The sequence below is a fragment of the Oryctolagus cuniculus genome, chromosome 2 (genome assembly GCF_964237555.1).
Source record: "Oryctolagus cuniculus chromosome 2, mOryCun1.1, whole genome shotgun sequence".
In the NCBI taxonomy this organism is placed as follows: Eukaryota; Metazoa; Chordata; class Mammalia; order Lagomorpha; family Leporidae; genus Oryctolagus; species Oryctolagus cuniculus.
Window position 1 is genome coordinate 68,745,603 of NC_091433.1, and position 13,668 is coordinate 68,759,270.

The 13,668-nt window shown below is 43.3% G+C and overlaps 1 protein-coding gene and 1 long non-coding RNA gene across 9 annotated transcripts in view; one reads left to right on the forward strand and one right to left on the reverse strand.

Moving 5' to 3' along the window:
* Positions 1 to 739, reverse strand: part of FAT1 (FAT atypical cadherin 1) — a 131,882-nt gene extending 131,143 nt beyond the window's left edge. For all 7 annotated transcript variants that reach the window (XR_007914547.2, XM_051833580.2, XM_051833573.2 and 4 more), the window contains exon 1: positions 231 to 739. The gene's annotated coding sequence lies outside the window, so the exon portion shown is untranslated. The remainder of the gene's footprint in view (positions 1 to 230) is intronic.
* Positions 697 to 12,924, forward strand: LOC138848484 (uncharacterized). 2 transcript variants are annotated; one of them, XR_011386318.1, is made up of 5 exons: positions 697 to 1,494; positions 5,586 to 5,651; positions 9,164 to 9,279; positions 11,413 to 11,473; positions 12,586 to 12,924. It is a non-coding gene; the product is annotated as an uncharacterized lncRNA (long non-coding RNA). The 2 variants fall into 2 exon arrangements; XR_011386317.1 differs by lacking the exons at positions 11,413 to 11,473; positions 12,586 to 12,924 and having other exon boundaries at positions 700 to 1,494; positions 9,164 to 10,781.
* The last annotated feature ends 744 nt before the right edge of the window (positions 12,925 to 13,668 follow it).

Sequence of the window (13,668 nt, forward strand, 5' to 3'; positions counted from 1 at the left end):
ACAGCATCGCCTCTCAAGTTCTTGTGAGCAGTGCTCTGTGTGTATTTTATGCTTTCCAAAAGCCATGCACACGGATCTGCCGTCCCCAAGCCGTGCGCAACCAGGGGTGCGTAGCTCCCTGGGCCAAGAGCCCCTAAGATGCACATGCAGCCCTGCCAAACACCTCTCCTAGTGTCCTGAATGCACTTTAACTTAAATACTAAAAGGCTTGCACTGAACAAAGAACTCACCGTCCAGCCGAGTCCTCGGAGGTGCGCTTTAAAGTCCCCGGCCGCCCCGTAATGCCCACGCGTTTGGCTGTGTGTTACGAGCCGTGGCTGAAGTACCAACTTTGCCGCCCTCGGATCTTCAGCATATCCCCAACCAGAGTGCGATCCGTCTGCGCTGCCCGGACCCCGGTGGTCGCATCTCCTGGGGCTAGCGACCTCGATGAAACTTGAGCCCCAAAAGGAGGCGGAAGGAGAGCACACGAGGGCTACGGAGAGGGCCGAGGAGAAGCCAAGTTTGTCAGGACATGTCCAGGCAGCCAGCCGCCGAGTTGAGGAGTTGCGGCCGGGAGCTGCGGCGGATCAGTGCCTCCGTTCCCCACTCCCTCCCTCTTGGAGGACGGCGGGGTGAGGGGCTGTGACGTCAGCGCCCCGCCTCGCCCCCGGCTCCCCGGCGCGGCCGGGATTCTCCGGCTGGGTTGGCCTCGGCGGCAGTCGCGGCTGCGCTCCCGGAGGCTGTGGCGGACGGCCCTGCTGAAGCGGCGTCCGCGGCCTCGGCCGTCCCCACGGGGAATCGACTGCCCCTTTCCACCCCGCCGCGTTCTCCCGGGCTCCGCCGAGCGCCAGCGTTCCTCGAACTCAGCACCGGAGCCGCCCCGGGGCCCCGCGGCGCGCGCGCCTCGGCTTCCAAAGCCCGCGGGCAGCGTTTCCCACGCCTCGGACTGCAGGTGATGCTCTTCCTCTTCTGCAGCTGCCTTCGTCGCGACGCGGCGCCTACCCGGTTTGTGCAAGGCGGAAGCGTACGCAGCCTCTGCAGGCTGGCCTGGACGGCTTGGACTTTGTAGCCCTCCAACTTCTGGATATGAAATATTTTATAAGTCGTTGTGAGCTAGCGTTGTTTGCGGCCTTTGTGTCGAAAAAAATCAGAGTCGTGTTTTAATTTTCACATCCTTTCCCAGTGCTCTTACGTCTTGAGACCAGCCTCGGAAGCACCGAAGGCTCCAAGGGTGGGAGAAGAGACTGAGAAGGAGCGGATCTCTAAGGTGCCTTTCAGTCGTCCGTGGGCAGTAGGGGCTAGGACACAAAGCAGCCGTCTGCATCTCCGAACCATGTAGATTTAGCTAAGTGCAAACACTGCTTAAGTTTAATTTATAGATGAACGCATCGTTTCTATGTAAGCATCCATACGCCAGGAAAATATCTGCTGTGGCATATTTTTATTAATGTCACTAAAATATCAAAATAAAATATCTCCCGAGCAGCATGAAATTCCGAGGGAGCCATTTCTGTAAGTTGACACTGTCCTTAGAAGATTGGCCTTAAAATTAGAAGATCCCTGGAGAGGGGGAGGGAGCAGGGGCGTGTTCTGTGAACGTGTGTGCGTCCTTTGGTGTGAATCTATTGGTCAGTTTATCTGGTCGTTCGCTTTGAAAGACAGTAAAACCCGGAGGATGCAGGAAGCAGGGTAAGGAGTTAAATAGTAAGGAGAGAAAAAGATAAGTGACTGGCATATCATCTGTGTTGAGCCTGAGGTCACAGTTTCTGGTTCAGTGTGCTCTGTGATACGGAATAGTGTCTGTTTCACGTGTTAAACATGGATTCATATAGTCATCCATTCGAAAAATACAGCTTAATGAATGCCAGTCATTTGTCAGGAAGATAACATTCATTCATGCAGGCAACATATAAAGTCTCTAGCCAGCACACAGCAGGTGCTTAATCAACTATGAGTTGTCCTATCCTCCCACCAGTCTTTGCTGTGGCTCAGTTTTCTTATCTATAAGGAAGGGTTAAACCATGCTATCACCAATGATTCACACTGCATTTTGATTGGGAAGGGAGGAGAGAGCTCCCTGGGGCTGGGAGATGGAGGGCTAAGGGAAAGGACCTTAGAGGCCCCAGCCAGCCCATCCCAGGGGCAGCCAGAAGGTGTCAGATTCCTGAGGAGGGAGGAGACAGCCTGCCAGTGTTGCTGTGCACTTCTCCACTCCACTAGTTCAACTACACAGCTCCCTCCTTTTATGTCAATAGTTGAAATTAGAAATTGACCACACATTACAGGTCCTAGAAATGATACCCATAAATCTGCCCTGAGATGCTGCTGTGCAGCTCAATTCGGTTTGCTCTTCTAGTCTTTAGCGTTATTATAGGTAAACCAAATTATTTCTTAAAACACACACACACAGAGAAGGATAGAAGCATGATAGTTGATAGAACTGATCAAAACGGTTTTAAAAATTAAGAGAGGCAGCAGGAAACTTCTGATTAAACCTCTAGACATGCACTATCCAATGTAGTAGGTAGCCACTAGCCACATGTGGCTGCTTTCATTTGAACTAAATTTAAATTTAGTTCCTTAGTCTCACTAGCTACATTTCAAATATTCAACACCCATGTATGACTAGTAGCTGCAGTTTTGGTCAGGGCAGATTAAAGAACATTTTCATCATGATGGAGTTCTATTGGATCATGGTTTGTAGACCTTTAAAAACTGCTATTGTTTCTTAGAAGCCTACATCAGTTATTAAAATTCCAATACATCCAATATTGAGTCACTTCTAAAATATAAGGGGTGGGGGAAACCCAGAATAATGAGAGATTCACTCATTCGGCAAATATTTATCAAGTTCCAACAATATGCTTTGTGAAATTATGTAGGATTCAAAACTTAATGAGTTAGGTATGTTTAGTGATGAAGAAATATTGACATGGCTTAACAAGGTCTTACACTTGTTTTATGTCTGCCAAATACCGGAACTATGGGAAATCATAAATTTCAAGCAAGAATTTCGAGTCATTTTTAGGAATAGCCCTAGGACTAACTAATTATAAGTAGACTTGACTGACTTCTGACATCCCACCCTCTCTGTTCTTTCTCATTGCTTTCACATCTTCCTGTACCTCCCTGCCTACGCTTCCTGAAGGTGACAGGAAGTGTCAGTCCTCCCCACTTCCTTGTGCTTTGGAATTATTTCCCCTTTTGCATTCAGATATCACTGTCATTTGGGATCTGCTTGCACCCCTCTGGGATCTGCTTGTACTTTCAAAGGAGACCATAAGAGACTGGTCAATCAGACAAGAATCAGTAACACTTAACTATAGGCACAAGGATCTTAATATTCTTCCTGCCTCCCCAGTGCAGTATAACGATGGCTTTCTTAAAGCTATACTTTAGGGATAAATTTTTCTTCTCCGCCGGCGCCGTGGCTCAATAGGCTAATCCTCCACCTTGCGGCGCCGGCACACCGGGTTCTAGTCCCGGTCAGGGCGCCGGATTCTGTCCCGGTTGCCCCTCTTCCAGGCCAGCCCTCTGCTGTGGCCAGGGAGTGCAGTGGAGGATGGCCCAGGTGCTTGGGCCCTGCACCCCATGGGAGACCAGGAAAAGCACCTGGATCCTGGCTCCTGCCATCGGATCAGCGCGGTGCGCCGGCTGCAGCGGCGGCCATTGGAGGGTGAACCAGTGGCAAAGGAAGACCTTTCTCTCTCTGTCTCTCTCTCTCACTGTCCACTCTGCCTGTCAAAAAAAAAAAAAAAACAAATTTTTTTTTCTTCTAATGATGAAATTCCAGATGCAGGCCGGTGCCGCGACTCACTAGGCTAATCCTCCACCTGCAGTGCCGGTACCCCGGGTTCTAGTCCCAGTCTGGATGCTGGATTCTGTCCCAGTTGCTCCTCTTCCAATCCAGCTCTCTGCTGTGGCCCGGGAAGGCAGTGGAGGATGGCCCAAGTGCTTGGGCCCTGCACTCTCATGGGATACCAGGAGGAAGCACATGGCTCCTGGATTCGGATCAGTGGCCATTTGAGGGGTGAACCAACAGAAGGAAGACCTTTCTTTTTGTCTCTCTGTCTCTCTGTCTCTCTCACTGTCTAACTCTGCCTGTCAAAAAAAAAAAAAAATTCAGATGCCATAAGCAGTCAGTTTAGAAAATACTTGGAGGCATTACTTAATATGCCTTCATTTGGGACCATGTGCATAAAGGAACAAGGTGGCTGCAGTCTTTCTGTCCTTCCAGATAGCTAAGACCAACATCCGTGTGTGGTTTGAGAACAGCCCTTGCAGGATAAATACCATTCTTGTGACATTTTCCCAGCTCAGTGATTGAAGGATTCCAAGTCTATCTTTTGAACAGTACGCAACAAGTCATTCAGAAAGCGTTAGAATAATTTCTCAATAGAAGTACTAGAAAGAGCATTAGACTTGATGTCTGAAAATCTGATTGTGACGCGTAAAAATCTAAATTTATTTGGCTGCTACTGAATTTTGGGAATCTCACTTCCTTCTATAGAGGCAAATCTCTCAAATGGACTGGAGGGGGGAGGTGTGGGACCCTAACACACTAGTTGTGACAGATACCAGTAAAGAATGATGATTGTGACTGCAATATCATATCCTTATTCTCTAACTTACTCACTTTATTTCACCTGGGATCCCATCTCAAATACAAAGCTGTGTAGAACCAATGGTAATAAGTAACATTTATGTTCTTCAGAGAGTTCTGTGTTCTTGTTTTATGTTCTATGTTCTCCAGAGTGTTCTGTGTTCTGATGTCCCCCAGCTGTGCTTCAGACCCTTCCAATTTGTTTACAGGCATTAACTCATGTAATCTTGCAAAATCCTAGAAGGTATTTGCAGTGAATACTCTACCCCTACGTTACAGATGACACACTGAAGTTTAAGGTAGATTGGATAGTCAGACCAGGTTATCTTTTAGAGTGAAAAAAAAAAAAAAAGCCAATTGTCTGCAAAACCATTATCCTTATCTAGTATATTATATTATCTCTGTATGGCCTGCAACTCCTTTACACCCTTGTCAAACCATAGGTGTTTTACATGAAGGGGCAGCAATGTTGTGGCGTAGGAATCAGCCCATGAAGAGAGAGGGAAAAAAACCTACTCATCCAAAGATAGCTATGGTAAAATACTCCTTTCTAGCAGTGGCACTGAGTGTGGACATTTGCTTGAAAGTGGGTCTTTTAATCCCAGTGTGAAAGCATTATTGATTATCTTGAGGAATCTGTATGTAAAACAGTCCTTATTTGTTTGATTACACATTTTCTTGGGTAGGTACATGTACTTTGAAACATTTCAATTCAAGATCATTGTCTGGCTTTTGACTTATTTGGATCGAACAGCAGAAAAATACACATCAATGATTCCCAATGAATTCTGATGAGGACTATCTCCCAGGATTTCATGATCAGCATTGCAACTTGTACCTTACTTTTCCCTTTCCTGGTCCAGAACCTCTAGAGGTGTTTATCCAATTTTTCTTTCTCTCCTTTATTTATGCTTTTGTATATCACCACATGTAGTTCTACCTTTGTAATATTCCCTCTATCTCAACGTTTTTAAACTACTAAGTCTCATTCTTTTTCTAGGTAAAATTTTTTGGTCACAGAAGCTAATCTGATGTGGAAACTCAGAGGATCCATTTAGGAAATGAGGTATTGTGATAGTCCCCCAACATCCCTTCTCTAATGGGTTATCTCAGCCCATCATGGTAGTTCTAATACCCTTGTTATGGGTGTGTGGATCTATTTATAGCCAATGAGTTGCTAGCGGAAATTGCTGGAGGCCTCTGGGAAAAAGAAAATGTCTCCCTCCTAAGATCCATCAGTGATTTTATCTGTCTCTATAGGCATTGTCAGGTCAAGCTATCATGCCTAGAATTGCAGCAGTTGTCTTGCTTGGTTAGGATGAGGCCAAACCAAGGCAGGCAGGTGATGGCCCTCCATGATATTGACTCAGCCATCTCTGTAGGTCATCCTAATTCAGGACTTTTTTTCTTTTTTAATGAAAGAGCATAGATTTCTAGATTATTTAAACTGGTTGTGTTAGGATTTGCATGACTTGCAACTGACACCATTGGTAGCAAGTGTACTAGCTAGCTTTTACTGCCATAACACAATACTATAAACTTGTTGGCTTGAACAACAGAAATTTATTTTGTCATGCTTCTGAAAGCTAAAAGTCCAAGAGCAAGGAGCCAACAGTTTTGCTTCTGGTGAGCTCTCTTTGTGGATTGTCAATGGCACATTTTCAAGTGTCTTCACTTAGCCTTTCCTCTGTGTGTACAGAGAAAGCAAGAGCAAGCTCTAGACTTTCCTCACCCCTTTTTTAAAAAAAGCTTTATGTATGTATTTGAAAGAGCTACAGAGAGAGAGAGGGAGAGAGAGATGATCCTCCATCCACTGATTCACTCCACAGACGGCCCCAACAGCCAGGGTTGGGCCAGGTTTCCCAGGCAGATGACAGGGACCTAGGCCACCAGCAAGAAGCTGGATCAGAGAGCAGCCAGGACAGGAACAGGCACCCATATGGGATGCAGGTGTCACTCTCTGTGCCACAACACTGGCTCCTTTTTTAATAAGGACACCAGTTCAGTTGGATTAGGGCCCCACCCTTATGAGCTCTTTTAACTTTAATTGCCTCCTTAAAGACCATAAAGGCCCAAGTGCCAAATATAGTCACCTCGGAGGTTAAGGCTTTAGCATAAGAATTTGGTGGTGTTGAGTGGTGAGGAGGGGATAGGGAGAGAGGAACGCAAGTTAGTCCATAATAGGGAGAAGTTTTAAATACAAGGTAATTCAATCTTGGGTATTCGCTTTTTTTTCCACCATAATGGCAGTCATAAACAAGAACATGAAATTTTATTTGCTCAACCAGAAAAATTTTTAAAGGTTTTATTTATTTATTTGAGAGGTAGGGTTATAGACAGTGAGAGGGAGAGACAGATCTTCCTTCCATTGATTCACTCCCCAATTGGCGGCAACAGCCAGAGCTGCGCCAATCTGAAGCCAGGAGCCAGGTGCTTTTTCCCGGTCTCCCATGTGGGTGCAGGGGCCCAAGCACTTGGGCCATCTTTTACTTCTTTCCCAGGCCACAGCAGAGAGCTGGATTGGAAGAGGGGCAGCCGAGACTAGAACCGGCGCCCATATGGGATGCCAGTGCTGCGTGCGGAGGATTAACCTACTGCGCCATAGTGCCAGCCCTTAAACCAGAAAATTTTTATCCACTTGTACTATTCTTTCCTCTCAAGTAGTCAAAACATCATAGCATAGTTTCCAATATTTTAAGAGACCTCTCAGAAGTAATTTCTTAGAACCAACAGTGAATGTTAACCAAACCCACATATTTAATAATTACTAGAAGATAAACAAGTCAATGGAAGCACCCACTGTTAGCAAATCCATGCCATTTGGAAATTGCATTTATTTGTATCTCCAATTGCCAATATCAAATGCCAAGCCAAAAAGTGAAATCAGTTTATAGTCTCTGTATCCCACTTTGTCCACACTTCTTCATCTAAGTAAAATAGAATCTCCTCTCCAAAAAAAAATTAGGACTTGTGCTGATGTTGAAGATAAGATTCTAGGTTGTCTCTTTTTTTGTAGGTTTACAAAGGAAGATAAGTTTGCTTCTGCTCCATCCCACTTCTTTTCTATGCAACAGTTCATAAAATGTTCCTTCTCCCATGTAGGCAGGTGTTCAAAAGACAGTGAACAAGAAATCTTTCCCTTAACCCCCCCCCCACTTGGTATCTCTTCTAAAGTAATGTTTTATAGAAAAAAGATCAATACTGTTGAAATGGTAAGGCAGACTTTATTAAGGACTGGTGTGAGGAACCACTGCAATAGACTTTTGCAGTGGGGGAGAAAGATTTGGCTCAACTCCAAATACGGGAAAAATGAGATTTATAGCCAAAGAGCCAGGTGGGTGTCAGTGGATGGAAAATCACTGGGATGCGACAAGATGTGTAAGGGAGGGATTCTGGCTAAATCACCTTTAGGATTCTTGCTGAAGGCAGGCAAGGTGATCAGATATTCCCCGGGGGGATGGTGTAGGGTGGAGAAATTTGATCGTGTATAAAGGTAGGGCATTCTGGCTAAACCAACTTGACAGGATTCTTGCTACAGCTGGGCAATGCCGTTCTGACAAGGACGCACATGGAGGTCAAGGCCTAGAGGGATTTGAGGCGCCTGATTAGAGCCTGGACAAGAAGAGAATCTTTGTCAGTAGCAGGCTCTTTCTGTTCTTTGTACTCCTCTGTCTTGTTTTGTTTCCCCTGGAAAAGCAAAGAAAAAGGGAGTAACATTTGTTATTAATCAAGCTTCTGAGACTCTTTGAACCTTAGCTGTAATGTTTGTAGGTTAACATTATTGGTCTATGCCACTGGTTTATAAAAAGTCAAATTGTGTAAGGTTAGAGTAGTACCCAGATGTGTGAAGTCAGAGTGTTGTGGAATAAAGCAGTGAAAAGTCAGAGGATTTAGGTTAGAGCTCTGCTACTTATGTTTATTTACTGCCTGTGGGAGCTTGGAAAGTTACTTAGCAACTGAAATGATAATGTGATTACCTAAGAGATGATTAGCTAAGATTTTAAGATGGACCCAATGATCTCCAACTTCTGATATTCACACCTTTTTGTAGTCTCCTTCCCATATCTTTTTCTATTTTATTTTTATTTTTAATAATTTTTAAAAGATGTATTATATTCATCTGAAAGGCAGAGTTAGAGAAAAGGAGAGAGAAAGAGAGGGAGACAGAGGTCTTCCACCTGCTGGTTCATTCCCCAAATGGCCACAATGGCCAGGGCTGGGCCAGACCAGATCCAGGAGCCAGGAGCTTCCTCCAGGTCTTCCAGGTGAGTGCTGGGTCCCAAGCACTGTGGCCATCCTCCACTGCTTTCCCATATGCCTCAGCAAGGAGCTGGATCAGATGTAGAGCAGCTGGGACTCGAACCAGCACCCACTTGGGATGCCAACATCACAGGTGGTGGCTTCACCTGTTAAGCCATAGCACTAGCCCCTCTTTCCTCTCTCTTACCAATCAGAATCTATGTAACAATAAAATAATTCACAAGTGATGGCATGTCACTATCGAGATTACATTATAATGATCACAAAAGACACTGATGTCTCTGTGTCTCTTATATTCTTTCTCATTATTCACTCTAGGGCAACCCAGATGACTACATGGGGAGGAACGGAAGACTTCTCACAGACACGTTAAGGAGCTTGAAAGTGGATCTGCCAGTCCCCAGCATGCCTTCATATGACTGCTGCTCCAGGAGGTGTGTTGACGCAACCTAATGAAGGGGCCTGGACCAGATCACCCAGCCAGGCTTCTCCAAGACTCTTGACCCTGAAAAAATATGTGTGATAATGAATGTTTATTAACCATAAAGGACTATATAAATGTTTGAACCATGTAAATATATTGGAAGAAAATATCCAGCCCAGCACTGTCCAAAAGAATGCTATGCAATGATGGAAATGCTTTATCTCTGGGCCTTGTGCAGCATTATTGAGTTCTTGATTTGACTACTGCTAAATGAAAAACAGTTTTAATTTTATTTGATTTTAATTTATATAAACTTTGGTAAATGTGACTAATGGCCCCACTTTTGGACAGAGCAGGTCTTGAGACTTTCTAAACCAATAAAGTACTGTTTGAAAACCAATTCAAAAAGAACACAGTACATAAAAATCATGAGCATGTTTTCTTCTACAATCGTTTAGAAGACAGAAAAGTCTTCTAAAAGGAGACTGATGTTATTTATGAGATCCAGAATTGATGGATTAAGCTAAGTTAAGCAATTATTTTCTTCCTTGTGTAAAAAAGAACAGTGGTTTATAAAATTGGGTTTTATGAGGCCTCAGATAGATTTCTTTTTGAGTGTACATGTGCAATTTATCAGACATGAAACTACGGATTCAACTGACTGTCTCACTCAACTGGCTAATTTGCATGATTGATTAAAGAAGCACGCAATGAACCAGCTCTGCCACAGTTTCCTAAAATCCAAGGGGAACTGCTGATTTATCACCTGGTAGGTGAGAGAGGGTTAAAGCCTGAGTGTTTCTTGGCATCATTTTATTCAATTATGTCATTTGGTAAATTTGCAACTCAAAATGAACAGTGAATTGAATTGTTACTTCTGTTTAGAGTTAAAACTGATTATTGATAGACTTCAATGTACACAAAATTGTATATTAGGACTACTGAATATCATGTATTTCATGCTGTTAGTAGAGTAGGGAGGTTGATCTGGGTTTTCTAAATGGTACATATTTAATATCTCTTTTTGAGATTTTTGGGACCAGAGTATTTCAGATTTCAGAGCTTTTGGGATAGTGGTGATGGTATTTGGATGGACTTTACCAGCAGGACATCCTTAATCCCAAAATCAAAAATTTGAAACTATTTTGCAGTATTTTGGGTCTCAGATTTTCAAAATCTGAACTGCTCCAAAATTTGGAACTGTTTTTGGAATATTTTGAATTTCAGATTTTCAGATTGAGGATGCTCAACTTGTGTGTTGAATTGTGCTCTGTTGTAAAGCTAATCGTCACTTAAATGTTGACTGTATCCTCAACATAAGTCCCTTTGTAAAGTTACATCATAGATTTCATTCACAAGCTTACAGTCAGGTTATTGCAAGATGACTGAAGCTACTGTAGACATTGACCAAGAGACCAAGATAGGTAGAAGGAGAATAGGTTATCCCCATCTATAAAAAAAAAAAAAAAGAAAAAGGAAAACTGCATCCTTTTTCTATGCTATGCACAAAAATTTTCTCTTGAGAAGTTAAAGAACTAAAGCCATAAGGTCAATTGTTAAAATATTTTTTAAAAATAATTTATTCGGGACTATGGAGAGATTTTCCATGTAAGCGACCTTTAAGGGAACTTTTTGTGGAAAAATGGAGTTAAAAGATAAAAAAATATTTAAAATGTAAGCTCTATCACTCAACATAAACCTCATCAAATTCAAGACACTTTTGTCAGCAGTGTTACCAACCATTTCATGCATCCCTAAAGAATAGAAAGTCCTAGAGATTTAGCCATAGTCATACAGTCTTGAACATCACTGACTGAAGGAAAAAATGGGTGCCCTTTGATTAGCCAGAATGAAGCACATAAGAAGCTTAACATGGATGTCTGATAATCTCCTGTCAAAAACTCTCCAAAAATTGCCATTGTTTGATGGGAGGAATGAGCAGGAGCATTGTTGTGGTAAGAGGACTGTCTGGTGAAATTTTCCAGGGCACTTTTCTGCTTCTGCTTGGATTTCTCTATCTTGTAATAAGCAGATGTTATCATTTTTGTCCCCCCAGAATGTTAACAGATAAAACGCGTTGAGCATCCTAAAAACGCTGTTGTCATGGCCTTAGCTTTTGACTGGTTCGCTTTTGCTTTGACAGGACCACTTCCGTCTCTTGGTAGCCTTCACTTCGATTGTACTTTGTCTTCAGGATTGTGCTGGTAAAGCCATGTTTCATCTCCTGTTATGATTCTTCAAAGAAATGTAACTAAGATTGTGGGTAGAACAGATTAGGCAGGTGGGCAGAACAGGAACAGGGCAGAGTGCTTTACTCCCCAGAGCTTGTTTTTCAGACTGTACCAGGAAAACTTAACTTGCAACATTGTAATTGGAAGAGACAGACCACCAGTCAACCAATGAACCCTGAAAGAAACCGGTGTGAGTCAGAGTTTTAAATAGAATGTATAGCCTGCTGCACCGGCACACCAGGTTCTAGTCCTGGTCAGGGCGCCGGATTCTGTCCCGGTTGCTCCTGTTCCAGTCCAGCTCTCTGCTGTGGCCCAGGAAGGCAGTGGAGGATGGCCCAAGTGCTTGGGCCCTGCACCCGCATGGGAGACCAGGAGGAAGCACCTGGCTCCTGGTTTTGGATCGGCATAGGGCGCTGGCCGTAGCAGCCATTTGGGGGGTGAACCAACAGAAAAGGAAGACCTTTCTCTCTGTCTCTCTCTCTCTTTCTTTGTCCACTCTGCCTGTCTCTCTCTCTCTCTCTCTCTCTATATATATATATATATATATAAAATGTATGACAATGCCCATTGTTTGACAAGACGAGCGTCTTCTATGCCCCCTTATCTATATCCTGGATGTAAAGTGTAGACAGGAAGGGTCCTCCCCCTGCTCCTTTTATACATTCTGGACACTCCTCCAACCCTGGCTGCAAAAGCCCTGGAAAACGGCTGCTCCCATAGGCAGTTTCTTTAGAGAACTGTACATTCCCACTATCTCTTTACTTGTCACAACTGCCATTTGAGACTAATTATTGGGCAACACCACAAGAAGATGGACCCCTTATATCTACTAGTGAAAGGCTTCAGAATCTTGATCCCACTTGTTTAAAATTTCCATTGAAAGCTTTACTCTTGTTGTAGCAGATATTGGTACAATAGTCTGAGTACCCTCTAAGCAAGTTTGCTGTATTTTAATTTTTCAGTCAGAATTGTGTAAGATGAACAAATTGAGATGTCTGATGTGGCTATTGCTTCTACTGTTAATTGTCTGTCCACTTCAATTAGGACATAGACAAGATTAATTTTTTCCTCTCAAACTGATATAGGAGAGGCCAGTGCTATGGTGTAGCAGGTGAAGTCACTGCCTACAGTGCAAGCATCTCATATGAGTACCAGTTCAAGTCCTGGCTGCTCCACTTCCACTGCTGCTCTCTGCTATGGCCTGGGAAAGCAGTGAAAGATGGCCCAAGAGCTTGGGCCCCTGCACCCTCGAGGGAGACCTGGAAGAAGCTCCAGGCTCCTGGTTTCAGATTGGCACAGCTCCAGCCATTGCCACCAATTGGGGAGTGAACCAGCAGTTAGAAGACCCCTCTCTCTCTGCCTCTCCTTCTCTTTCTGTGTAACTCTTTCAAATAAATAAATAAATCTTAAAAAAAAAAAAAAAATGGTACGGGATAGTCTGCTGCTGAAAACTTCAACTTTGACATTGTCTTATCCTTTTTAAAGGGGTATTGTGCCCATAAAGTTTTGTAAGGCATCAGTAGTTGTAAAATATCAATAATTTCACCATTCTTCCACCCAAGTTTCACCATGAATTTGATGTTTGTTCTTCCTTCGATTTTAGCAGAATTTATGTTCCTCTGATAGAGGCTGTTTGTAAACTGATCTCACCCTTCTTAGTGCTCCAAACTAGATTTTATTCAGTCATGTTACAACAAGTTTATCTTGATGCAAAAAACTTTTGAAATTCATGCATAATTTTCTCATACTGCATGTTTTCCGTGAACTGTTTGAAAACAGCTTGTATAAGACATAAAATGTTCTGAACATTTCATAATTCAATTATATAAAAATTAAGAACCTCTGTTAATCAAAAGACATTGTTTAAAAAGTAAATACTCAGAGAATACTCATTTAATAAATATAATTGATGTGAAAAATAAATATCTTTAACATAAAGTCTTCCAAATCAGCAACAGAAAGACTACTTAGAGAAGTAGGCAGAGATTCTATAGAAAAATGGAGAAAATCATGAACCCATGTTTAAGGAAGAGGAAGTATGAATGGGAACATGTGGGTTTACATCATGGCCTCAGAAATATGAGTATATTGGCCGGCGCCATGGCTCAATAGGCTAATCCTCCACCTTGCGGCACCGGCACACCGGGTTCTAGTCCTGGTCGGGGCAC